Raw genomic sequence first — 19,928 nt, forward strand, 5'->3', positions numbered from 1 at the left:
TTCTCGATAGATGCGTTTATCAAAAGTCATAATTAAAACATTACTAATAAACATCGATTTATTTTAAGTAAATTCATAAATACAGTTCAACTGAGATCTGAATCAAAATCGTATTTAAATAGGTATTGACCACATAATTTATCATTGTTGCTTTCTAATACGATGTTAAACATACACATCACACACCAATTATTATGTTTCGCTGAGACAAACATAAATATTAGGGAAATGTACACACAAGTGTCAAATACGTCTTATTTAAATCCAAAAACTCAACAAATATTATTATTACATTTTCTAATCATATTTCATCATTATAATAAATAAGGTTAGGATAAATATGCATTAAAAAATTGTAAAATATGAATTTGGCTTATTAAAAATATGAAATATGCAATTAAGTTAAAATTAACATGTTTTAAAATTAATTAAGTAATTTTCTTAATTTAAATGTTCACAATACTAAATAAAAAGTAAGTTTACACAGTCCACCTTCTTTTTACAAAAGTGGTTTTAATTATTTAATTTTAATTTCTGTGACTTAATGACTTTAAATTATCACAAGCTACTGAATTAAATATTATAAGATGTTGTATTGTTTTAAATCAATATTTAAAAAACCCTATTTTCAAACATGATTTAATGTTGACAGCAAAAATTCATCTATAAAAGCTGGTAGATGTAATAAAGTAACAAAAATGTAGTGAGTATTTCCTTAAGGTGGAATAATTACGATCATATGTTTTAATTTGCACACATAATGCTTTTCTCGAGGTTTTTGGTAAAAACCAGAAATAATTCCAAACGAATAATAATATACATGATTATTAATATTACGTATATATTTTTGGGCCCCTGCACAAGCATGTTCAGTGAGGCCCATTATCTTCTTGAAAAAAAAATAGGACTTATATATAATGCAGATTGATCTACTTTTACCTATAATTTTCACATAAGGAAGTTTATATCAACCGATTATCATTTACAAAAAAAAAAAACTACGAAAGCTTAAGAGCTTTTATAGAACGCTGTTGTTGTTTTCATGTATTATCATTTAAATCACGTTTTTTCCCACATAAAAAGTTGTACTGTAAATCAAAATATGGGTTCACGCACCACTAATCTTTATACAGAATAAGCAATTCAGTTTTTAAGATTTGCATGCAGATCACACACCTGTTATTATGAAAGACGTCTTGGATGACATTTTGTACGAAACTTTATACGTCATTCTAGTTTTGAATTTTTTTTCCCTACTCTCTAGATAATAATATAGTATAGGTACATCGTGTTTTCCCGATATTATTATAGTTTTTTTTTTTTTCATTTTTTCTCACCTTTTCACTGTATGTACTATGTGCATCCATGATTTCGTTTACACAAATGCGATATATCAAGCTCGAGACGTCGGCAACGTGTGACTATATACGTCCTCTTCATCTTTACATAAACCGAAATGGAAATAGATAATATTTTTTCCAACCAAAACAAAATATAATACTTTAAGGTGCATGTGAACTTTCGTAAAAGTAAACACTTTTTTCTAATTTTATTAATTTAAATGTTGTTTCCTCTGTTTTTTATTAATATTTAATATCTATACCTTTGATATTATTGAAAAAAATATGTATACTAAGTAGTATATTATAACTGAAGTATTTATAAAACCTTAAAAAATAAATATTGTAATATAAGAATAAATTAATACTGAACACATTTATGGATTCTAATAAAAATTATTATATCCTTATATTAAGTTATTATATCCTTTTTTTATATATATATTATATATATTATATATAAAACATAACCTTGACTTACACGTTTGAAATAAAGTATGAAAATGTGTCATATACCTATTTTTAAAAATAAATTTAACAAGTTAATATTAAATATTAAACTAAAACGAGAAATCAAATATACATTCATTGACAATAATTAATAACTAATAAATTATGATAGTCACATGGTGCTTATTACATTGGTTATAGTTATTCTGTATTCTAAAAATAGTTTTTCTGTGGTTATATTATAATGATACAATGTGATAGTCACTGTCTATTATAAAAATTAAAATATGCATATTGCATAAGAATTGTCGATACAAACTTAATTCCACAATAATAGTTATAAATTATACTTGATGTATTCACTCATATTTATTTTAATGAAGATCCCACTTAACTATAAAAAATAATATTTTTAAATATTAATCATCTTCAAATAATGAAGTATATATTATTTAAAATAATAATTATTATTATAATAATAACTTATAAGTATATACGTTTTGGTTTTTTAATATTTTAGGATTCTTTTTGAGAATTTTCAAGACACAATATCAACCTTCCTATGCTTACAGCGCAAAATTAACAAACCCAATACTAAAAATAAATTAGGTATAAAATAATAAGAATTACAAAATTGAAATTTGACGAAAAACATATCTATTATTAATAATTATATTTAAGTTCTAAGCTATATACATCGTTTAAGACATTGATATCTTGGCGGGTTATCATTATTCCGGCGTGAAAATTTAGTAAGGAAATAGAATAAATAAACAAAAATTCATTTTAGTATTCAACAAAAGCAAAGAGTGTTAGAAAAAAAATTATATTTACCAAAGATTGAAAAACGGATACATCAAGCTATAAAGATATGACTACTCACTTCTCTATCTACCTTTAGTCACGTTCTAGAGATATTTTTTCGATGTTTTGTTTACCTAAAATCGGATTTCACTTTAAAATGGAAATATATATTGAAATAATGGTATTATATTCAATAACAATTTATAGTGTAGGTGTACTATAATAATAATGCAGTATTATAATTTTTATTTCAGTGGAATTGGTGAATTATCAATGTTGTCAACTGAATACAATATCATAAAATTATAAATTTTACTTAGATGGACACTAGAAATAATATTAACATTCATCAAAAAATTGAAAATTACGTCAGAAATTGTTAAACTTTAGTAAACTAAAATTAAAATTATACTTCTGTTAGCTAAAATTTGTTACGTAATTTAATTTAAAAAATAACTATAAAAGATCTATACTATGCAAAGTCATAATCTATGTTATTTTATAGGTGTATAGATTTAGCAATGTTCTGTGGTCTAAACATCACATTTTATGCTAAAATTGCATATTTGTAATGTGTATGTGATTTACAATGGTTAAAATAAATTGCTTTCATTCAAAAAATACTGTTCAACTATTTATACATTCAGTCAAAACGTGAAAAATTTGTTTATTTTATGTTTCAAAGAAATATATAGATAACATAGAAAGTTAATAGTTTTACAATATTATTTTGTGATTTTTAAAAGATATTCCTTAATCATTCAATATAAGTATATAAAATTAATGAAACATTACATATTGGTGGGTAAAATAATGTTTACTTCGTACCTCAGTATGATATTTTATTAATATTGAGATAAGCCATTGATTGTATCATGTATGTTACATACTCAACAACCATGCAATATAAAAGAAAATATTTATTTTATTGATATACAAAATATTTTAATGCTGAAATCAATAGGTAAATTAATATAATAAATTAAATATTTAAAAACCTGACTAATAACCATATTTTTTTGTTAATTTAATTACATTCATTTTATAGATAAGACTAATTAAGTATGATAAAAATATTAATATACATACAATTAATATAATATAATATATAACATGTGCATGTGTGTATACTGTGTATAAAAATACATAAATACATAACAATGTAAACATTATTACACGATTATTATTAGTGAATATATTAAAATATATACAATTTTAAAATCGAAAAAATTACTTGTACTTGGAATTATTAGAATTTTAGAAATACGCTTATACAATAGAGACAATTTTAAGACAAATGTACCAATATAATAATATTATAGTTTCAATATAATTTTATAAGATCAAACTTTACATAGTTGTATTGCCGAAAGAATATGACAGTTTCAGGTCAACGCTTAGTTATATCCAATACTATAGTTCACAGTTAATGTTTTTATGACGCAGAAAAATATTTTATCGGCTGCAGTTGCCATTTATTCACGTAGCATTGGGATACACCTCAAATTCACAATAATCTTTTTTTCCTCGTTAATATACACTGCGTGGAAACAAAATGATAAATTCAGTTACATATATGATTCTATAGTCTACATACTATACATATCACCTGTACTTTGAGTATCGTTGATACTGTATTAGTTTCTTAGAGGGATAATCATTATAGATAGGCTTAGATCTAATGCAAAATTCTTTTTAATTATATATAAATTATATACACTAAATATTTAACCTAAACCATCATAATATATAATAGTAGAGACGTCATTAACAAAATGGTTTAATTGAAATAAAAACGAAACGCTTAGCAGTTGTATAATAGATTTTTACAGTATAAAATCTACATGAGAGAAGGTCACGTTTACAGTCTAATAAAATACGCATTAAAACCGCAGTCATAAAAATTCTAGAAAAAAACCGTTTTTTTTTTTCATCGAATCCTTCAGTTTTAGTGTAGAGACGGATAAAAGGATGACTGCTAAAAGTAGCTATTAGAAAATAAATTACTCTAATATCCTTCAGAAGTGTATTACATGTATGTGTGCTCGCATGTGTGTTTTACCCTTGTAAATTGTTTTTGTGTCGATTCTTGCATTCCCACCACTTTGGTGAAACAGGGTATGAAATCTCAACCCATTTTGAAAATGAGGTTTCACAATTTTACATTGCTTTTTCCTTAGCACATTTAATACTATAAAATTAACTTTTATTCCTCTGAAATTGTTACTTTAAAATGCTTAATTCATTTGAAAATTAAGAGTGTAATAGATAACCAATACTTTATTGAAAATATTATTATACTTAAAAGGCAGAATTAAAAATAAAATATTTTAAAAATTAGTTTTAAAACATTTTCAACTTTTTTTTTAATAATTTATATGGGTAGAAATTAAAATAATAAAACTATTGCCTACTAATATATATTGTCTATTTTCTAAACGTTAAATTGTTCAAAAGTATAAATTATAAATTTAAAAATAACAAAATAGGTAGGTATATATTAAATTTAAACTGAATAAAACACATTATTGCTAAATACAATAACCTAATTTATAAAATTACATAATCAAGTTATATTTTATAATTTATAAAAATACTATTTGCTAAAAATTAATAGAATAAAATATATATATCTTCATTATAATGTATTTTTAAACATTGAAAGCATAGTGTAATACATGTTAATATTATTAAATATGGTAGACTTTAAAATAAGAAACAAATACAACTAGGAAACATTAAACGATTCTTTGTAAACAATCTTTTATTCAAAATTATAACACTCGGCATCAACTGAGAAACAATAGTCACTTTTAAATACATAAGTCATCATTACAAAAATGAATAAAACTATATTTATACAAAATATTATTAAAAAAAGCAGTGAAATATTGTTTGAAAGGATAGAAATATAATATGGTAACAAAGTTTCTACACCCGACTAAAGTTTATAAAGTACACTTAATTTAGTATAATAAATAAATAAAAATTGTATGTTATAGCAAGGACGTGGATAATTCAGTAACAAAGGAAGTTATAATTCTTGATGAAAAAATATAATCTTGATACAATTTATAACACAAATAATGATATAAATACAATATTATTTTAGTTTATTATCTACGTATAAATTGAATAGATTTTATACAAAATTCAATGATGGTTCATTACATTATGATCTCGTAGCTTCACTGATTAAGATTAGTTTAACAGTTAAACTAATATAATTAATAATTTTATTTATAACTGATTTACTGTTAGTCTATCTATTTACCATGTATATTACCACGAGGCATATAATATAATAATAATTATGAAAAAAATACTATAACTATACATTGTATGAATACAAAATATATAGAACAAATTTGTATTTACCAATATAATATAATAAAATTCTATAATAATATTAATAACTTAATATAATAGTTTTATATTTTACATTTATACATAATACGATATATATATATATATATCGTATATCAAAAAATCATTATAAGTTGCATAAACAATTTAATTAATACATTTACTACTCTCAAAAATTATTACTATTAAAACCAGTAAGGAATCATTTTTAAAACGCAATAAACAAATTACATAAAACAAAGACCTTTTTTTTAAATTTATAACTTAAATATTTTCCAATATTTCAAAATGAATTTCTATTGTAATAGAAGCTTAGCTATATAATATCTAATATCAATATATAAAATAAATTAGATAGGTACTTTCAAATGTTTAAATGGTTGATGGCCTGTTTATACATATAACTCTCTGAATCATTTGATTAATTCAATGTTTAAACTGTTTCATCGTTATTTAAGAACTTATTAACAGACTTCTATCAGTTTAAATTGCAATATAAAATAAAGCAACTACACAATAATTTAGGACTTATTAAAAATACATTAAAATTAAAAAGATGGGTAATTGAATACCATTCTGCTTTACGGAAGGAATCGAATGGATCACTGTGATGGATGTGTTAAATTTGAATTCAATGATTTATCATTGTATACGTTAAACTCTAAACGGAAACGATCTTTCAATCTATATCACAAAGAATATTTCATGTTATATTTTTCGATATTATTATTAGATAAAATAATTTATTTTACTATTAGTAATATAGTTTGTTGAATTAAGTTTTGCTAAGAACATAACATTTAAAAATATCATCATGAGTATATTATAATACACTTAAAAGTTTTATGGTACCATAAAATAACATTGATATTTATAGGTATTTAATGTTTAAATATGTAATTTTGTCTAAAATTAAACTTGAAATATTTATTGAAAAAAAAACCATGCTTATGTATTTTTTTTATTTTTTTTTTAGATTTTTGGTATCAGTATTATGTATTTATAAAGAACTTCATGTTACATTTTCAAATCCTAGCTTTAAAAAGAAAAATTTAATAAATTATAAACTAGAAAATGATTTAAAATAATACACATTTTGTTGAAATTCTAAATTTAAATTCATATAAAAAAAATACTGTGACTATAAATATTCCATGATTTTAATTCAGTAAATGTACAATTTATAAGGATTTCGTTGATATTTCAAGCAATTTTACTCATTGAAGAATTTTTTTTCTTATCGTTATTTTAAATATTTAAATTTTTAAATATCGATAAATATTATTTCTAAAAAGTAAAAAATATTTTAAAAATTATAATATGTATAGAAAATGAACATAAAACAATTGATAATCATTTCAAGTAGCAACAGTTACTCATTTTCGAGTATCATCAAAATAAAACAAAATCGATTTTGATCAAACTTAAAGTTGAAATTCGAAGTATTGTTTTCGATTACTTATCGTAAATACAAAAACAAAAATAAAACATTGTAAATTCAATACATTCATCTCTCTACTCAGAATCTAAAAATGACTGTACTAATGAAAAGAAATATCAAAACCAATAAGATTTAACAAAGATAAGATTGTTTTTAAATATTCTTAAGGATATTTGAGACAAAAAGAGAACTGCTGACTAATTTTGCAATAAGTAACCCTTCATCAGTCATCTATTATACAAAATAAATTACCTTTTAATAATTTCCTAAATATTATTTTATTGATTTGCCAAATTCTTAGACAATATACAAATTATATTCAATTAAAAGCTTCAAAATTTAACATGGTAGTTTGGATAATAAGACGGCTCTTAACTTCAGTCTTAGGTAACCAAGAGTAATTAAAAGCCGGATATCCGACCGGTTGTTCATTTATCTCCTTGATTGTTTACCAAAGACTACTCATGTATACTTACGTACTGACCTTAAAATGACTTCAAAACACTAGTTTAAGTTTAAATACTTAAAATAAAATAAGGTCTCATTCAACCCAGCTGTTTATAAAATAAAAACTAAGACCTATTTACAATACCAATTCATAAATACGATTTATCATAGTTCAATTAAAAATGAGTCCATAATATAAGTATAATATAATAAATTATACTTAATAAAAAATTTAAAAAATTAGGGCTAGTTACAAAATCCACTATCATTTAATAACTAAAAATTTCATAACTAGGATCGATATGAAAATAATTAAAACGATAATTTATTATAATAAAGGATAAATTTATATGATTGTATTACGATAAAATAATACGCCCTTATATTAATATGCTTTAATGAAATTCACAAATCATGTAAAAAACAGGAGTTTGATGACATATACCTTACTGTTGAAAATATTTTTTTTCTTGAAACATAAAAATATGTTGTGACTATAGCAATGAAAATAATAAACAGATATAAAAAGACAACAAAACTACATGATATAACATGTACATATTTTATATAAAAAATTGATTGAATAAAAAATAAGTAACCAACCTGACGAATGATAAACAAATAATAAAACGAAAATAAAATGAAATTTTATAAAAATACGTTGTCAAAAAAAAAAAAAATATATATATATATTATAGTCTGATTATTTCTTATAATTTATAGAATTATCTACTTACTTATTATATTTGAAATCAATTTTACTTTTACTAGAATTTATATTGGTTTTAAAATTTTTATAATGTTGGCTATATGATTAGACTAAAATATAGTGAGTTACTTAGATATGTAGTTTTATCAGATATAAAAATAAGTAGAATTAAAAACGTTTTATATATCTACAGTTCCTATAGGTACCTTATTACATTATAAAATGATGAAATGGTGAAATTCCTTGGACACTTTTAATGCTACAGAGAAAAATATTTTTGATAAAATGATATATATGTCGGATATACGGTTATAAGAAAGATAACATTGTCGTCAATCTCTTTACGATATTACGTGATAAAATTAAATGATGAACGACTAATTAATCCATTAAAAATAGAAACACTCCATTAGTGACACTATTATTAAAACCATAACGAAAATAATCTGATAATTTTTAGACTTTTAGTACTAAACATCTAAAAGTAATTTAAAATTTTTTTTCTTACGAAAGTGTTAAATAAGTTAAGCTTTTAAAACTTTAAAAAAGTTAAGATGTATGACAGAAATAAACATATTGTTTACTTGAAACGATAACTATTTGACTGACAAAGTGAATAACAGTTTTAAATACAATATTACTATTTGTTAGACAAAAAACATCTGTTGGCATAGTTCATATAAACTCGGAAAACGAAATCTTCACTAAACTACAATTAAATACATTTTATAACAGTTAGTGTTTCCAAGAGGCTGTTTAAATATTTTGATGATTCTATTTTCGTTGTGTTGCTGAAATTGTAGTTAAAATTAAATTTATTTATTTTATGTTTGGCTAGTGGCAAAACATTTTTTACTAAACAATACGATTGTAGGATTTAAATAAAAATTATAATGATATGTACTACAAGCTATTATAAAAACCACAAATATAAGCTAAAAACGTAATTTAAAATTACATTATTAGTATTATGGTGAATTTGATCAAGGTTTTGGAACATAACTTCACGCATTATCACGTTTTCATTTCATTTATGACTTAATAGAACAATGCATTGAATATTTTAAGTGCTATATAAAGACTTCGGAGGTGTATTCCTAAAATGTGCTCCGACGCATTCATTAAAATAAAAACACTATAATGAAAATCTGTTCAATACGAATTTCTATTATTATAAGTCAATCTCTTTCATTCTCAATTTTCATCGAACTATTAATTTTTTTTCAGGTGACAGAATAAATATTGGATATTCCTATATATTTTTTTCAGAATTACATAGTAAAGAATTATAATCTAAACATTTCAATTTTATATTTCTGTAGTTATTAAAAATTGATTTTATTACTATATATAAAATACTAATTGTACACAGTTTATTTTAAAATCTTAACTAAAATATATTATAATTTGATATTTAAATGTCATTCAGTACATTTTTAATCAGCATTCATTTAATAATAAACATATGTAAATCCACGTCGATGGTCCAAAGATTTAAAAAAATAAAAATATATATTTACTCGACAAGTACATCAAATAATCTAAGAGTAATAAATTTATATATATATGTGTGTATACAATACATAAGTGCAATAAATTACAATGTACTGTTATGTGAAAAATTATGATGAATTTGTTTACAGTATTAAAGTTAAATACCCAAGCAAGGGTTCTTTTATATTGCTTTTTTTATACAAACAATAAATCCATGTAAAAATATACAAGATACTTAATGACTTATCAACTAAGGGTGTTAATATATGACTCTGGTTATTGTCAGTAAAATCATAAATATAGTAATATTTCAAAAATACGAGCTATTACTATGTCTAATATTATTTTTATTTAAACTGCAGTGCCGAGAAGATTTTTATTAAAACGTAGTTTTGTATAATTTATTATTTATTATTAGTTGAGTGTTTATTAACGATATCAAACCCATTAAACATAGTTTTTTCAATTATATAAATAGTAAATACCAGAAATAATTATTATATTATTCATTTTTCAATTGTGATTGACCACAATCAGAGATAGTGTAAAACATTAGTGTTTGAGATAATATTATTGATGGCTATTGGAAGGTATTTGGGGCCGCCGAATAACGTGTCGTAAAAACGTATTTCATGTACAACAATACATAATATCTGTCGAGTGTTGATGACGCGTAGCCGTCAACGAGAAAGAAATAAGGAGGAGAAAAAAAATAATACCTTTCATCATTGCAATAGGCGTAAGTGATATTTAATGACTTTTTACGGGCGTAACGTAGTACATATTATGTATATATAAAAAAACATATATATATATTTATTTTTTTTCACTAGACATCCGCATCTAACCGATAGCCTACTATCGATAACGGGTGAATATCAACGGACGATTTATCAATCGACCGGATAGATTCATCGGGTGTGGTTCTAATGAAACTATATTATAATATTATAATACACTTATATTAATGTGATAATTAATTGGACAAGTATCTAAACACCCAGTTTTCCAAATTCAATTTATTTCAAAATAAAAAATTATCATATTTTATAATATTTGTATGAAACTATTTTACGAGTTACATATTTTTGTATAAAACTATATAGTTTAAATTAAGTATAAAATATATTAACTAAACTTATGTTAAATTAATGTTTAACTGTAAAAAAATACTGTTTTTTTAAATAGATTTTAAGAAATCGATAACCTTCCACATTTTTAAAATGTATATATAGCATTTTTATTACAAAATAATATTCATATATTATATTCACCTTATCTATAGTTTTGTAAAATTATAATTGATTTTGTCAGTTGCATCTTAAAAATTAATTGAAGTAGGTACTGATACTAACCTGAAATCAGAAAAACATGATATTTTTTACAATATTGATCTATTTAATTGCTATTTCTATGAGTATGAGTAATAACTTATATTTATAATATTAGCTAATATTTTAAATAGTTTTTAATTATTATTATTTTTATTATTTTCTCCGATTCAAAATGGCTTAAATACACACCATTAAATAGATAAACAAAAAAATTAGTGTAATCTTAATATCTTCTAATTAAATTCATATTAGAATAACATAGAAGATAATTTTTGAGCAGAGATACAGGAAAATATAATCAAAATATACCTAAATTTGCCTAACTGAAACGCCGTGTTATCATTATTTTATTATTAAAACACAAAAAAAACACCAGATTACGATAAACTAGACCATACTATAGTACAGACGCCGGAAAAATTGAATTAAGCGATGGTGCATATCTATTAATATATTGTAAAATTATGCATTTTATTAAATACTATATAGTATACAATAACTATAATATTCATAGTGTATACTATTCTAAGACTAAATAACACTGTAAATTATTCCAAATTATAATAATTTTATGCAGATATCGGATATATTAAGTCACATACAATATACGATTTGTTGTCTCAGGTCTAAATGTAAGAGATTATAGTATACCGTTGAATATTAGTGAATTTAAGCAGAATAATTAAAAAAATATGATGAAACAATACACATATTAACGCAACAATATAGTTTAGCAGACATTTCAGAAAACATACAGTATACTATTAATAGTTATTCGAATTAATGTTTCTTAATGTTAAAAAAAAATAATATAATAAAGTGTAATATTAAATTTCAAATACATTATGCTACGAAATTAAAATCAAAACTATTTATTTTAATATATTTGATAATATTAACAATAAATACATTAGGTATAAAATATGTTTTCTAATTAAATGTAAATAAGTAATAACACCATTGAATAATTTTATAACAAAATATAATATTATTTATGATATTTTTTTGACAATGTCAAGTCATTCATTTAATTTTATCCTTACTAATTATTATGCTTGTGCAAGGTATTCAAAAGTTAATCTCCAAATAACAGTGAAACATTAAATGTATATTTTTATAAAATATTTGTAAGGTTCAAATTTAAACAGTATCATAATATGAATGTATATACTAGGTGATCAATTCAAAATAAAACACTCATTATATCAAAATCTATTATTTTCTAATGTTTTCCAAAATTATAAATATCTTACGTGCATGTGTGTGTGTGTGTGTGTGTGTGTGTGTGTGTGTGTAACACGCACCTATAAATACAATATAGTAATAAGTAAAATATTGTTATATTTGTTCAACATTGATAAGATATTTTATATACATATATGACTATATATATTTATACTATCTAAAAATAATAAAGTATATACACATAACTTTATTCGCCAGTAATAAACAACAAGATAATTGTTATAGTTTAAAGTACAATGTTTGTAATGAATATATAGTTTTCTTTTTCATTTGTTTGAATCAAAAGCCAATCTCTACACAATACACATACTTGCTCAGTATAAACATAATTCGGCCCATCTAAGCCAAACACAGGCTGAATACTAAAAAAAAACCATTCTATAGTTCCGGTTGTGTAGAGTATACACCCGATCACCGTTTCCGTACAGTTTCTTCCGGTCGACCAACCTCTGAATTTCTCCGTCGTCTCTCGTTTCCGGCCTCCAAACTGGTGCTTATATGTGAATTCCCATACTAAACATGCAAATCCGGCTGAGTACGCGACACGAATACTTTAGTTCAATCAACCCAAAGATGTAATTTTTTCAATATAAAATACACATTTTTCATTTATAAATCATTATGATTTTTTAATCCACTAGCTTACTAAATATAATTGTTGTATTATTCTTTATGAATAGAAATATTTTAATTAAGCAAGAAATGTATTACTTATATTAGTACATTTTTGTTCTTGAAAAAATCTGATTTCTTAATGTAATTTTAGATGATAAGAGTGAATGAGTGATATTACTGAATTTTTATAATCTTTAAATTATAAGCACCTAATGCATTGCTTATCTTAATGTTTATAGATACACTAGAATCAAAAAAGTATATTTACACTTTTTATAAAAAAACGACAGTTTCTAAATAAAAAAAAATTATAATTCAATAAAAATCAACTAAAATCGACTAAGATAGTCTTAACTAAAGATTTAAGTCAAAAGACATACAATCTTTAAAAAATTTTAAAACCAATATTATTTTACTAATAATTTCTTTAAATCTAAAGGCATAATTAATATATTTTTTTAAATTGCAGTTTTAAAAATGGTTATAAATAGTTAACTTGAACAATATGAGTACATAATATATAAATGAAATATAAATTGGGGAAGCATTATACTATATTCACTATATTGTTATGATTAGTAACAAATTGGATATTCCATACTTAAATCCATGGACAGATCAGATTTTATCTCATAACGTTGAACAATATAAAAAATCTTACATAAATATGTTACTCGTCACATGGATACAATAGTTGACGAAGAACAAAAAATATATATATTTATTATTCAAATAGACATATTATATAACGTGTATGTCATTAGTAAACCGAGTTCCATTGGTTTATTTTAAATTAAATGTCATTTTTACTGCGATAAAGCTTTCTCTGGTCGTGACTAAAATTATTATAAAACGGTAAAATATTGTAATATTAATCCAGATTTTTAAATTGTAGCCTTCTGCCGTACTTGTTTTATTTTTAATATTATTATTATTGAACACGGAAATGAAAAACACACACACTAAATAGATATAAAAAATAAAATTGCGTACAGGAAAATATTTAATATTATATTCCTATTTAAAAAATGCTCGTATTATATATGGTGTGATAATGCTCATAGTAAAATATATCATGAGAGATTGTATTTGTATCCAAACAAGAGATTTTCTTGGTTTATTTTCCTTACCTACTATTAAAAATGTATTTTTTATATTATATTTTTTCAACGAATTTATGTTTAAATATAATTCCCATGTAGATTTTTAATAGAATTTAATCAAATATTAACCAGAATTCATTTATTGATATAATTTGCATTAAAATTTAGTTAAATTACATAGGTAAATTGAAATTCAAATGAGTAATTTCCAAGTTATTACAGTTTATTTTTTAAAATAATAATCCTTAGAATGGATATTGGTTTTACATCAAATATAACATATTTAACAAATGTAATATTCTAGTACTTATTTTACTCGGACAATTGTTACAAACATAGAATATTAATAACCATTCCTAATTATTAAATAATCATAACTTCCTTTCCACAGACTAAAGTTTAATCATTTGAATTCTATACAACTTAAAAATGTATATATATATACTTAACAATTTATAGTAAACAAGGTGACTCGCATTTGAAAAAGTTTATATTGAATAAAATGGATATCCTTAAATAGTATACAATTTTTATTATCTAAAAATTTAAATTTGAATAAACTATGAAAGGAAAAATTTGTGAAGGGCATACTTGGTAAAGTAGTTAATTACCTATATTCTTTTACAAAATCTTCGATACTATTATGATAGATATTACATATTAAAATTACAATTTTCAAACCTACTTATTTAAGTATTTATTTAATTTCAAATTCCAGTCATTTTTAATAAAGCTTTTATATGTGTGTATAAAATATATATATTATTATATTATATTCAAGATATAATACAATAAACATATTTCTAATTTTATCTCAAATGTCATCATAGTTATTTATAATTATGCACATTCTTATTATTTACCATAGACTAACATATACTCTAAAGTATGTATTTAATTAGGAATTTAAGTACCTACTTGAAATAACATTTTTATTTAAGTTTATTTTAAAAAAAAATATCCTCACTATATTTGATTTATAAAATATAAGACCTAATTTTACTTATGATGAAATATAATTTAAAAAATGTTTTATATTTTAATATAGAAATAATAGATTAGCTAAAGAATTTTTGAAAATGATAATTTTAAGATAATACAAAATCGATATTATATTCAACAAATTGTTAAAAAAAAAAAATAGGTACCTACCCAAAATATAACATAGTACCTATACTTTTTAAAATAACTATTTAATCTCAGTTTGTATAACATATTACAGTATTGTATATTATATATTATAAATGTTTATAATTATTTAAAAATTACATTTTAATTCAATGGATGTTAATAAAAGAGGAAAAATCAGAATACTATTTTAGCAACAAATTATAACTGTATAAACGTTAATATGTTATAACAATTTTCGTATGCCAATATTATTACTGTATTATTATTTCATTGCTTTATTTTCTGGAATATACCAAGATTTCACTTTATTCTAATTAATATGTATCGTTAAAAAATGAAAAGTATAAAAATATATGTACAATATACTAGTTCTTTAAATTCTTAAGAAGTAAATCTAATTAATCATAATCACTGATTAGTGATTAATATAACACTATATAAAATGTATCATTAAAGTTATGTAAGAACTACCTTCATCTATAGAATAACTAATAAATACGAGAATCATAAAAAAAAACACTTATAAATAAAATAGAAAATTCAATAGTCACAATATTAAGTTTTAATAAGGTAAAAGAAAAAATACTTTATGTTAAGAACAAAAATAATTAAAAATATAATATTATTTAGTTGATATAATTTCCACGTGAGTAATAACATTGTAAGGATATATTTTTCTGTTAATATTATAGAAGTCTATTTTGACATTCACATCGAAGATGAAACTTAATAAGTTTTCCAATTTGTTAATATTTTAAAATATATTAGTTAAAGCAATATTCATATCTATTATAAAATAATTAAATATTTTTAAAAATAAGCAAATAAATTAAAATAGTCAGATATATTATTTTATTACACAATAATTTATGTTAAGATTTAAAAATTGAAAAATGTTTTTATGATATTGCAATTTTTATTGTAGTACCCAAATGTAATTCTTACTCAAGTAAATTAAACGACAAAAATTCAAAATCAAACACAAATTACTATTGTGAGATATTGTATATTATTACTAGATATTTCATATAAAGATTCCCAAAAAGAAACCGAATTAGAAAGGTCAAACTTTATTCTACATTTTTTTCTTTATTGGTCTATATTTCTATCAAGAAAATAAAAAATGTGTCCATTCATTCGTTTTGGTGACGACGTTGTCATCGCACCCGCGTTTTCGGCTTAACAATATTGATTTATGTCATACATGAACAACTAAAGCCATGTAGTTTGCCGGCAAAATGACATTAATAGTCTTCGCCGCGAACACACAATGGACAACCCGTGAAGTCTCAACGCACACACACCTAGAATTCCACCAATTTATACATACAGTAACAATATGTTTTTTATTCCTACATTGGTCTTTTAGCGAAACAACATATCAACTCATACAACAGTAGATAAAATCGTCGTTATTTTGAAAGTTATTTTACGTCAAATCCAGCTTAAATTGAAGTTAACTATAGTATGTGGTAAATCAATATTTTTTGAGCTCAAAGCATATAATATATTCTAGTTAGTTTTGAATTATTTTATTCTGTAAATATTTTCAATGTCTAAAAACAAATGAAATCGTATAGATCGATAATTACGAAAGACACTTCGTACAAATTATTCTCGAAGACAACAGTTGAAAACAAAAATACAGTAAATTAAAAAAGTTCAAAAATAACACGAATATCCGAGACTAATCAGAAAATTAGTAACAACAAATAGTTTTGGTTAGGTGCTAACATACAAAACAATATAATTTATAATATATTTTATAAGTGTAACTAACGAGTGGCGACTGCCATGCATAATATTTAATGAAATTGTACAAACGTATATTTTAGAAAACAAAAAGTATAAAGAAAAAAAAACCTGTTTATTTTAATAATTTAGATAAGTATTAATTGAACATTAAGTGAAATCAAAACTCTTTGTTTATTTGGTAAAATAACAGTATCTATTAATGAAAAAATATATTAAGTTGATAGCTGCAGTTCATGATATGAGTATGAACTTTTAAAATATTATGTTAATAATAACTCTATAAAATAATATGATGTTTTTGAATTCTTTTATGCAATTATAATATTTTAAACTTTGATTTAGAGTTTATATACATATATTATCATAATTGTATCTTATATACAACATGGCAAATTAAGAAGCAAGTAATATACCTACTATTTTAAAATACAGTCAATGTGAGTAATAAGTAGATAACAAAAATGTAGTTACAGTAATAACAAAACTAAGTCATGAACCCATTTTCACTTAATTTAATATATTATTTTAAATAGCACTGTTGATTTATTTTGCTTTCCTGAACCAAAAAATTATAATAACGCTTTGTTTGGCAATTACGACAAAACAAATAAAAAAATCCACAAAAACGGTATGCTATGATAATAGCGGTTTTAAATACTTAATAGACATGATGCAATGATAAAAACACTAGCGCACTCATATAACAACAATAATGCATGCACAATGAAAATGTCTGCAGAGGAACGCCGACAATCGCTTGGTACGCCTTTGAAAATTAGGGGTGGTTTTAATGTAACATTTGTTGACTTTGAATGATCGAGGCCACCGTGTACGGTGGTTGACAAATTGTTCTTGGCAATAGCTTCACTTCTTAACCCATCCACTACCGCTTATGTGTACCCTTCTATCAACACCACTCTTCACGACGTCAACCAACTACACGGTTACTCCGTAGTCCGTACCTATTGTGAAATAACGGCGTCCCCGTTAATTATTTCGGAAAATTGAAATTGACGTCGCTGCCTGTTATAATCATCATTAATAATATTACAATGATCATTGTGTGAATAGATCTGAGAGCAATGACAAATATAAGGTAAAGAAAAAGGTTTTTGTATAAAACATACTTTAAGAACAAATAAGTATAGCATTAAGTAAAATCAAAATTATGTTTTATTGTACGTATTTGAATGATATAGTACTTATATTAACCAATAAAGAGATTAAGAATTTATAAATCATTAATAATTATAATCTATGTTCATCGTTCACTGTTAAGTATCAAACATCATTAAGGTAATATCCACTTATTACTTACTTTGGTAACTATTTTAATAATTATTTTACTCAAATCGCAATTTGTTAATATAACTTAAAACTAGTTACGATTTATAATGTACCTACTTATTTAATTTTAATTATTTTCTCATTAGGTGCTATACTACTACTCGTAAGTTCAAAGTTGTAATGTTTTAATTGAAGACACATATTAATTTGTCAATTTTTATAAAGTAAAATGTATGTATCAAAATAATAATAAAAATACCCACTCATCTAATAATTATTCCTAAATAAATGAAATTGTGACAATAAAAATGTTTAATTAATTTAAAATAAATTGAAATAACAATAAATAGAAAAATAACACCGAATAATGGAATATTTACATCAAATAATGAGTTTTTTATAATTATCAAGCTACTTAACTGAACATTAATATTAAACTTCGTTCATTACTACAAATTGAGATTAATTTATTGATTTAATAATTTTTATTAGTTAATATTTTTTAGAGTTCTCATTATTAAATCAAGTAAAACCCATTTTTTTTTTTAAGGATAATATACAAAACAGTTACTTTTAGTAAGTAGTTGATAATAATCAATGTTAAAAATGATTAAAAATAAACATGCTAACTTCCATTATATCATTTAATATTTAAATTTTGGCACTATATTATTTTAGTTATTAAATAAACTTAGAGTATTTAATAATTACAAAAACAAAAAAATAGACAATTAAATTATTTTATTTATTCATATGGCTTATCGACGAATTAACATTATAACAAATAATAATAATAATAGTAATAATGAGATTTATAACATACTTAGATTAATAAGATAATGGAACAATATTACGAAAAATATATGATATCTAACTAAAAATGACTAGTAATTGATTATTAGACTATAGCAACTTTGGAACATACAGTTGTTAGTTTACAGATACACAGATTTAAGTCCAGTTTCTTCACCAAATTAAATTATTGATAATTTGTTATAATATTTATTTTATTGTTGGATTAATTTTTAAATAATTTACCTATAATATGTTCATTATTAAAAATCTTTATTCCAATTTCTCAACAGCCACCCATAAAACAATGTATCTTATAATATACTATATACCCAACTATTAATGAAAAGTTAAAACTTTTTAAGTCCTTTTCTCGCTCTTAAAAACCAATAAAAATAAACTTGTCACTGTAAAACCAATGTATTTCACAAAACTACAACTCAGAAATTAAACCTGTCATAAATTATCATATTGTTATAATTTACGTTCAAATAAATAATAAGCTATCAACATTAAATTTCTTATTTGCCATACTTTCGTTCAAAATAAAAATATATTTTGATAATAAAGATTTAAAATAATATTTTAAACCCCATACTTGAGCTATTTGAATAA

The 19,928-nt window shown here is 22.6% G+C and overlaps 1 protein-coding gene across 2 annotated transcripts in view; it reads right to left on the reverse strand.

Annotated features, from left to right (window-relative positions):
• Nucleotides 1–19,928, reverse strand: part of LOC114122329 (zwei Ig domain protein zig-8-like) — a 356,252-nt gene that overhangs the window by 306,616 nt on the left and 29,708 nt on the right. The window lies entirely within an intron of this gene.

The sequence above is a fragment of the Aphis gossypii genome, chromosome 2 (genome assembly GCF_020184175.1).
Source record: "Aphis gossypii isolate Hap1 chromosome 2, ASM2018417v2, whole genome shotgun sequence".
NCBI classification, from domain to species: domain Eukaryota; kingdom Metazoa; phylum Arthropoda; class Insecta; order Hemiptera; family Aphididae; genus Aphis; species Aphis gossypii.